Source organism: Gossypium hirsutum, chromosome A09 (assembly GCF_007990345.1).
Source record: "Gossypium hirsutum isolate 1008001.06 chromosome A09, Gossypium_hirsutum_v2.1, whole genome shotgun sequence".
Classification (NCBI taxonomy): domain Eukaryota; kingdom Viridiplantae; phylum Streptophyta; class Magnoliopsida; order Malvales; family Malvaceae; genus Gossypium; species Gossypium hirsutum.
The window spans coordinates 14706015-14716764 of NC_053432.1; the positions used below are offsets into that span (position 1 = coordinate 14706015).

General features: G+C 32.6%; 1 non-coding gene across 1 annotated transcript; it reads right to left on the reverse strand.

Moving 5' to 3' along the window:
* Positions 1-10367: 10367 nt before the first annotated feature.
* LOC121207427 (small nucleolar RNA R71) lies at positions 10368-10474 on the reverse strand. Its single transcript, XR_005902518.1, has one exon. It is a non-coding gene; the product is annotated as a small nucleolar RNA R71 (small nucleolar RNA).
* Positions 10475-10750: the final 276 nt, after the last annotated feature.

Genomic DNA, 10750 nt, shown 5'->3' on the forward strand with positions numbered 1-10750 from the left:
CTACATACTAGAGGTGCCCAATTGTTATGAAATTTTAAATTGAGGGCCTTTAAATGGTAATTAGACCATTGGTTAATTTCTGGACAAAAATAGACATGAAATGGGTGTAATAAAATATTTTTAAGTTAGGGGATTTTGGTAAACTAATAATTAAAAGAATTAAAAAGGGAAATAAGCCAAATTAGCTATCATCTTCTTCATTTAACCATTTCTACCAGAATTAGCCATGGTTAAGGATTGTTCAAACTCCCAAGCTCGATTGTAAGTGCTCCCTAGCCCCATTTTTAAAGTTCTTTACATTTTTGAAATCTCGGTAACTTGGTTAAGCTTATTCTAGCAATAATTTAACCTAGGGTTTATATTTGGAAAAATACCCATAGGTGAGATGCGTTTGTTTTGATGTTTTATGGTAGAATATTAAGCTTTAAATTGTGTTAAACAACTTTTACTAAGCGATTTTACGTGAAAACGAGTAAAAGGACATAATCGGTAAAAATACCTAATGTTCATAAGTACATGTTAGAGTGCGAATTTGATGTTGCTATAGAAGGGAAAAATGATCAGCATGTCATAAAACATAAGGAAATAGGATTAAGTTTAATTTACGATCCTAGGGGAAAAAATGTAATTTTGACAAAGTTTAGGGTCAAAATTATAATTTTTCCAAAATATGATTTTGGGTTAATTTGAATAATGTGAGTCCTAATTAGGTTATATTTGAAATGACAGAGCAAGGAAAAATCAAAATTCGGGCTAAAATCAGAAAATATCAGGTTGTGGACAAAATGGTAAAAATGGCCATTTTTGCATACGAGGTAAGTTCATATGATTTTTAATAATGCAATGTGTAATTTAATGTTATTTCCTTGATATTAAATTAGATGTAAGTTCATGTGTAAATGTAGTAACATAATTTTCATTTTAAGTAATTTAATATTATTTATATGATATGATGATTATTATCATGAAATATTATACTTTGTGAGCTACTTGATAAATATGAAATGCTATCAAGTATCGGTTCCAACATTCTTTGGAAGACAATAAAGATGTGTAATTGGGAAAAATCCCGTTTGAACCTTGGGAATAGATTAGGATACAAGAGATATGTCACTAGGATATTTGAGTTCCGAACTCGTTGAGTTGAGTCTGAGTTCGTGAGATGTAACTAGGCATCCGAACTCATTGAGTTGAGTCCGAGTTCACTTATGGATGCGAACACTCGAGCTCGTTGAGTTGAGTCCGAGTTCGCTTATGGGAGGGTTACATGGTAGCTTGGCTACATAATTTCCGCAAGCTATTGAGTTTGTCTAGCTGCGGGTAAGGCACTTATGTGCATGCATTACGTGTATCCGATTATATGCTGAGTGTTCAACGGGTAATTTGGCGAAGTATTCATTAATGATCCCAATGAGATAAGCCATTGGTGAGTATGTCTTTGAGTTATGTTACAAGTTGTACAAGTATGTACTCTAAACTATGTGTGTGATGCCTTGACATGTGATGATATGTGATGTATATAGTATTTGTTGAATATTACAAACATGACATGATTTGGAATAAGTCCTTGATACTTGATGACATTGAGATTATGGATTTATGCTTATGAAGCATAATTATGTGTTCTTACCATTATGAATGAAATGATATTGTATGGATTTGGTGAATAATAGTAATGAATGAGTAAATTTAGCCTTGGTAGTTTTGGGTTACTGCAGTGGTGTAACTTTGGAAATTCACCATAAATTGTGGAAATTGAATTAGGGACTGAATAAAATATAAAGTTAAATCCCAATGAGTCTAGTTGCACATAGAAGAAACGGTATATGAAATTGAAATTTATATTATGAGATATTTAAATTGTTGTGATACATAGTTTGAATGAATTCGTAATCCCCTGTTTCGATGTGAGAAAATCATTAAAAATTGTATAAAAACAATTATGGATTTTAATTTATATTATTAAAATCCACAATGAGTTTATTATCTAGAAAGATAGATGAGAGCATTATCCGAGTTCTGTACTATGAGAAAAATAAATTTTAGTGAAGAGAGGTCAGAACTGGTGGACATTAAAACAAGGGAAAATTTAATGAATAAACTGTACTAATTTGCTAAACCAAAAATTCTGGAATTTTATGGGAGAAAGGTATATGAGTCTAGTTTCAAGGAAAATTAACGAAAATTAATTTGGAGTCTCGTAGCTCCAGATATAAATGAATTTGTAACTGTAACTTGGTAAAACAGCTTAACCTGAACAAGAGTAAATTGTACAATTATGATGTTTTACCTTAAAAAAAACATGTGGGTAATTGCTTATTAACTTCATATGGACTTGCTAAGCATAAAGCTTACCCCTCCTCTCTACTTATTCAGTTTTGGCAGGACAGCTCGCGGTTGGAGATCGTTGGAGGCAAAATCACACTATTAAGCTATCATTTTTGGGAGAATTAATTCAAATATTAGAAATATCAAGTGAGTGGCATGTATAGGAAGTTGGTTTGTGATATATATTATTATTATGAATTTGACCATACGTGTTTGTCTGCATTGAGTTAACGTATTGATCATGAGATGTGGTCCTTATCCATTATGGTTTGCATGTTTAATTAATCATGTGATGTCCTATGTTTTGATGTGATGATATAGTTAGCTTTGTTTGTTATGCATAATTGGTAATACACCAGGTAAGTTAAATGCAGGCCAGTGGATCATGAATTAAATGGAAATGAGTAATGTTGCCTTGAATATGGATGTTTAATGGACAAATTGGTAACTACATTATGATGGTATAAAATGAGAATAATATTTAGCATGTCTAGTTCTAGTTAATGTAAGAATGTATATTATATACAGGATGGTAAGCAAATATGTTTAAAGTGAATGACATGTTATTGCATGATTATGGATGTGTAAGTGCTCATTTATGCCACGTTATATATCTTTAAATATGAGTCTATGCACGTGTTCGAAAAGTTTTGAATTAAATGAAATTTTATGGCCTAGTTTTCGTCTATGTGTACGGTTAAGTCTGGTAATGCCTCGTACCCTATTTCGGCCTTGGATACGGGTAAGGGGTGTTACAATTAGTGGTATCAGAGCTATGGTTTAGTCGATTCTCGGACTAACTTAACATGTGTAAAAGTCTAGTTATACATGCCACGGATCCGTGATAGTGTGATGTCTCCCGACGCGTAAGAGCACCGTCTTATTTAGACAAAGTACTCTCCAACCGAGCTGCACCGACCATGTTCAAGGTGATTGAAGGTATTTGAGTAAAATTATGATTATGATAAGTCTCAGTTCAGAAAACTATGAATAAAAGTTTATGATATATATGTGGTAACACGTGATATGAAAGTTTATGTTGTGATAAATATCTATATTTGCTTAATGCTCATATGATGTAGTGCACTTGGCTTACTTGACAAGTTGAATGGGATAAATAGAAATTTGTAGAGGTATGAGTAAGGGTTCATAATATCATGATACAGATGAAAATGTCATTGTCTTGATTGGACATTGAATGTTGATGAATGTTAATGATATTTTTATGAGATAAAGATTATAACGAAATGAACTTATCTATGTTAAATTGTTTGGACTAAATTATATGATTGTAATGATATGTATATGATGATACACAAAGTGAAAGTTGCAATTGTAATGAAAATATTCATGTTTGTTTGGCCCTTATGTGATGTCATGAGCATGACTTATTTGATTAAATGAATGGATAAGTAAAGCTATCCAGAAAACATAAGATGCATGCATAAGTATACTTGTCTAAATGGGATAATTGGAAAATTGGTGTAAACCAACATGAATGTTGCGTTGCTTGAAATGAATGACATGATTTTGATGATGTTGCTATGATGATGAAAGTTGTGTCATATGTATATATATAAGAAAGTCGAGTCAGAGGCCCTACAACCCCTCCCCCTTATCGAAGTGGTGCTTATAATGGAATTTCATGAGATTTGTACTGAATAAGTTCTCGGTTGAAAAACCAAAGAGTTCAATGATAGAATAATTATAAGTATGATTAGAGATTGAGAATGAGTTGATAAGTAAAGTCAGAGCTAGAAAAGTATTAGGTTGACATAAAGATTATTAGACCTATGCACTGTTCCAGTTAGAGAATGAATTTACTTTGGTAAATTGAATTACTCAGGTACAAGGTTGAGAAAAGTGTAAATCAAAATTTATTCAGAACTGGTTTTCTTTAGTGAAAGGTCTAACATGAAATTTGTGATGGCAGGACTAGTTGTGGGAAATGATATTTGAAATGTGTAATATCTTAGTGTGACAATTACGGCTGAATAGATTTAATAGTTTCTTCTGAGATGTTCTATGTATTTATCCGTTCTCAGAAAAATTTCTATGGATGTTGATCTTTTGAAGAAATTCTTGTTATATGGAAATGTTTTCTAATCCTGGTGTTAGATAGAAGCATTGATAGTCTGACTGATTTATAATTTGTATTGTTGTATTTCCTTGGGCATTTTATTACATTTCGTCTGATAAGAATTGATGAGAGGATATGTATGATATTATGATACTGTTTCTTCTACTTGATGCTCCATTTGATATATATGTATGGGAATATACTTTGTTCTTGTTATATTTGATTCCAGTGGAGTTAAATGATGTTTTCTTCTGGACTTCTTTTCTCTAAGGAATTTTTGAGATCTTCCATATTTTTCTATGAGTTTGGTTTTCGATTTTCCGACATAGTATCGTACCTTGGATTTCTTTATTCCATTTTCTTGTTATCTTTATTCTATAATTTGTCAATTATGACTTATGTTCGAAGTGCGTTCTTCAGTTTGTGATAATCATGACAAGCATGACTATACTTCTGATTTGATCTTGGTAATGTGGTGATTTTAGTATTGGAATTTCTCAAATTTTCATGTAAGGATTTGACAACAGTAAAGGCATAAGTGATAAAAGCGCGTATTTCAATCGGTATGGTGGATTACTTCTCTCAAGTAAGTCAATTATAATTAATGACTTCAATTGAGATATTTTGGTTACTTGAGCTAATACAATTGAGATGGTTTTGATTAGCATAAGGAATGAATAGTAAAGGACTGCATGATGAATTGCCTAGTAACTAGAAGAAATGATTACTTGAAATGTCATTCAACGGTGTTTAGATCGGCTCGAGTGTTTAATCTGTGTGAATTATTTATTTGAAAGATTTCATATGACAATTATGTCAGGATCATTTTTCCCAAGTCTGATAATAGAATTTCATTTCTTTACAGGTAAAAGGCAAATAGTCTGAACGAGAAATGTATATCTCTTAGAAAATTTGGATATGAGTTAAAGCTACTAAGAATGATAAAGTTTTTATCTTGCGAAAGTTGAAAAGTTTATTTCATGTTAGTAAGGTTTGGACAAATGAGAATATTGCTAACCAAAATGTCTGAACTAGACTAGTCTGCATTGAGTAAAGATTTCCTAATTTTTAGTAATGCACTGTTGTATGAAGGGTGATGTGTTTCAAGAAAATAAGGTAATGTGATAGTTTGGAGCATTTGATGTCATAGAAAATTTGAGTTGTTGATGGGGTTAAAGCCGAGCACCAGGATCTACCAGAATTATCTCTGCCAGTATTAATATTAGGATGAGAATGAGAAGGATTATTTTCGAGGCTATATCAGAATTATTTCCGTGGTGGAAAGAGAAAAATGTGATAGTGAGTAGTAAACTAAAAGAGTACAGTGAGGATCGACTTCTGATGTTGAATTTCAGATTGGATCTGATTCATGGTATTATGATTCTGAGGCTTATACAGAAAGAACTGTACGAAGCTCATAGTGAAAATTTGCCTATTCATTCAGAGAGTAATGACGTGTACTGTAATTTGATTCTGATGTTATTGGATTGTGATATATCGATGATGAAAATCTATATGATTATTTCGGAAGAGTGCAGGTCCCTTTGATTGTTGGATTTTTTGGAATTCTAGTCTCCATAAATCAAATTGAGATCCAGGTTTTATGTTATGATATCACGGGAAACTGAGAAGCCTTTGAAAATTTAAGAACAATTAGGAGTTGAGTCCATAAGCTTTCAAATCATATGAGAAATTAAAGAGATGTATTGGAGGCACCGCCTGAGCAAAGGTACTTTGGTATCGAGTATGAGATTTAAGAGTATAAGTGAAGACCACTTTTTCGGTAAGATTTTCGGGGACGAAAATCCCTAAAGGCGGGAGAGTTGTAACACCCTGATTTTGGGCCGAGTCGAAATAGTGGTTTCGGGACCACAAATTCGACGATGAAAATTTTATTTTTTCTTATATTTTTATGGTCTATGATTTCACGAAATAATTTCATGAAAATTTTGTTCGAAAATTTTGACGTTCGAGCACTTAATTTAGTCAAAAGGACTAAATCGTAAAAGTGTAATAGTTGAGTTCTACATACTAGAGGTGTCCAATTGTTATGAAATTTTAAATTGAGGGTCCTTAAATGGTAATTAGACCATTGGTTAATTGCTGGACAAAAATAGACATGAAATGGGTGTAATAAAATATTTTTAAGTTAGGAGTATTTTGGTAAACTAATAATTAAAAGAATTAAAAAGGGAAATAAGCCAAATTAGCTATCATCTTCTTCATTCAACCATTTCTACCAGCAGCAGCCATGGTTAAGGATTTTTCAAACTCCCAAGCTCGATTGTAATTGCTCCCTAGCCCCATTCTAAAGTTCTTTACATTTTTGACATCCCGGTAACTTGGTTAAGCTTATTCTAGCAATAATTTAACCTAGGGCTTATATTTGGAAAAATACCCATAGGTGAGATGCGTTTGTTTTGATGTTTTATGGTAGAATATGAAGCTTGAAATTGTGTTAAATAACTTTTACTAAGCGATTTTACATAAAAACGAATAAAACGACATAATCGGTAAAAATACCTAATGTTCATAAGTACATGTTAGAGTGCGAATTTGATGTTGCTATAGAAGGGAAAAATGATCAGCATGTAATAAAACATAAGGAAATAGGATGAAGTTTAATTTACAAGCCTAGGGGCAAAAATGTATTTTGACAAAGTTTAGGGTCAAAATTGTAATTTTGTAAAAATATGATTTTGAGTTAATTTGAATAATGTGAGTCCTAATTAGGCTATATTTGAAATGATAGGGAAAGGAAAAATCAAAATTCAGGCTAAAATCGGAAAATATCAGGTTGTGGACAAAATGGTAAAAATGACCATTTTCGCATACGAGGTAAGTTCATATGATTTTTAATAATGCAATGTCTAATTTAATGTTATTGCCTTGATATTAAATGAGATGTAAGTTCATGTGTAAATGTAGTAACATAATTGTCATTTTAAGTAATTTAATGTTATTTATATGATATGATATGATGATTATTATCATGAAATATTATGCTTTGTGGATTATTATTTAGTAATATGCAAATTATGTGAGCTACTTGATAAATATGAAATGCTATCAAGTATCGGTTCCGACATTCCTTGGAAGACAGCAAAGATGTGTGATTGAGGAAAATCCCGTTTGAACCTTGGGAATAGATTAGGATACAAGTGACATGTCACTAGGATATTTGAGTTCCAAACTCGTTGAGTTGAGTTCGAGTTCATGAGATGTAACTAGGTATCCGAAATTGTTGAGTTAAGTCCGAGTTCACTTATGGATACGAACGCCCGAGCTCGTTGAGTTGAGTCTTAGTTTGCTTATGGGCAGGTTACATGGTAGCTTGACTACATATTTTCCGCAAGCTATTGAGTTTGTCTAGTTGCGGGTATGGCACTTATGTGCATGCATTCCATTATCCGATTATATTCCGAGTGTTCAACGGGTAATTTGGCGAAGTATTCATTGATGATCGCAATGAGATAAGCCATTGGTGAGTATGTCTTTGAGTTATGTTACAAGTTGTACAGGTATGTACACTAAACTATGTGTGTGATGCCTTGACATGTGATGATCTATGATGTATATAGTATTTATTGAATATTATGAACATGACATGACTTGGAATAAGTCCTTGATACTTGATGACATTGAGATTATGGATTTATGCTTATGACGCATGATTATGTGTTCTTACCATTATGAATGAAATGATATTGTATGGATTTGGTGAATAATAGTAATGAATAAGTAAATTTAGCCTTGGCAGTTTTGGGTTACTGCAGTGGTGCAACTTTGGAAATTCACCATAATTATGGAAATTGAATTAGGGGCTGAATAAAGTATGAGGTTAAAGCCCAATGAGTTTAGTTTCACATAGAAGAAACGGTATATGAAATCGAAATTTATATTATGAGATATTTAAATTGTTGTGAGATAGAGTCTGAATGAATTCGTAATCCCCTGTTTTGATGTGAGAAAATCATTAAAAATTGTATAAAAATAATTATGGATTGTAATTTATATTATTAAAATCCTTAGTGAGTCTATTCTCTATAAAGATATATGATAGCATAATCTGAATTTTTTACTATGAGAAAAATAATTTTTAGTGAAGAGAGGTCAGAACTGTTGGATAGCAAAACAAGGGAAATTTCAATGAATAAACTGTACTGATTTTCCAAACCAAAAATTCTAGAAATTTTATGGGAGAAAGAAATATGAGTCTAGTTTTAAGTAAAATTAACAAAACTTAATTTGGAGTCTCGTAGCTCCAGATATAAATGAATTTGTAACTGTAACTTGGTAAAACAGCTTAACCTGAACAAGAGTAAATTGTACAATTATGATGTTTTACCTTAAAAAAAACAACATGTGGGTAATTGCTTATTAACTTCATATGGACTTACTAAGCGTAAAGCTTACCCCTCCTCTCTGCTTCTTCAGTTTTGGCAGGCCGGCTCGGGGTTGGAGATCGTCGGAGGCAAAATCACACTATTAAGCTATCATTTTTGGGAGAATTAATTCAAATATTAGAAATATCAAGTGAGTGGCATGTATAGGAAGTTGGTTTGTGATATATATTATTATTGACTTTGACCATACGTATCGGTCTACATTGAGTTATCATATATGATCATGAGATGTGGTCCTTATCCATTATGGTTTGTAAGTTTAATTAATCATGCCATGTCCTATGTTTTGATGTGATGATATAGTTAGCTTTGTTTGTTATGCATAATTGGTAATACATCAGGTAAGTTAAATGCAGGCCAGTGGATCATGAATTAAATGGAAATGAGTAATGTTGCCTTGAATATGGATGTTTAATGGACAAATTGGTAACTACATTATAATGGTATAAAATGAGAATAAGATTTAGTATGTCTAGTTCTAGCTAATGTAAGAATGTATATTATATACAAGATGGTAAGCAAATATGTTTAAAGTGAATGACATGTTATTGCATGATTATGGATGTGTAAGTGCTCATTTATGCCAAGTTATATATCTTTAAATATGAGTCTATGCATGTGTTCGAAAAGTTTTGAATTAAATGAAATTTTATGGCCCGGTTTTCATCTATGTGTATGGTTAAGTCTGGTAATGCCTCGTACCCTGTTCTGGCCTTGGATACGGGTAAGGGGTGTTACATTTCCGATCTCACCATAACTATACTACTGGTCAATAGGTGCGCTTGCCTTAGTTGAATTTTTATTAGTTTCAAGACCATCAAGTTTTTGGCACCGTTGCCGGGGAACAAGATCTTAGGAACACTTAATTTTTATTACTTTAGCCATTCTTTATTTTTATTGCAATTTACTTTTGCTTTTGTTTTAATTACTTAATTTTCATTTATTTACTTCTGGCAGGTTTTTATAGTTTATGACTAGAAGAAACCTGTCAGGACCTTTGCTTTTTGATAGTGAGATCGAGAGCACAGCTTGCAGAAACCAAAGAGAAATAAGGCGAAGCCTACAGTACATAGAGGAAGAATGAGAGGATGATATTCACACTAATATCGAGGAAATGGCTAAAAATCAGAATAATCCGCTGCCTCCTGTGGTTGCTGCAAATCTAGTAAATCAGAATCCTGCTCCTCATACTATGTATGATTATGCTAAACCTACTCTAACAGGATCTGAATTGAGTATAGTTAGACCTGCTGTTGCTGCAAATAATTTTGAATTGAAATCTAACACTATTCAAATGATACAATAGTTTGTTCAGTTTGATGGTTTGCAGGACGAGGATCCAAACACTCATTTAGCAAATTTCCTGGAATTCTGCGACACCTTTAAGACTAATGGTGTTTCTGAAGGTGCCATTCACCTTCGGTTGTTTTCCCTTTTCATTAAGGAATAAACCTAAACAGTGGTTGAACTTGTTACCGCGAGGGTCAATCATCACTTGGGAACAAATGACCGAAAAATTTTTGCTTAAATATTTTTCGCCGGCTAAAACGGCTAAATTAAGGAATGATATCTCTTCTTTTGTGCAAATGGATTTAGAAACACTTTATGATGCACGGGAGAGATACAAGGATCTATTGAGAAGGTTCCCTCACCATGGGTTACCTCTTTGGCTATAGGTTCAAACTTTCCACAACGGTTTGAATCCCTCGACTAGACAAATTATCGACACAGCTGCTGGTGGAACTATTCATAATAAGATACCTTAAGAGGCTTATGAGTTCATGGAAGAGATGTCACTGAATAATTATCAGTGGCAAGTCATGAGAATGATGCCGACAAAAGCAGCTGGTGTTTTCAACCTCGACGCGGTAACTATACTATTTAACCAGGTAGAACTTTTAAATAAAAATATTGATGGTTTGTATGGTTCTACTCA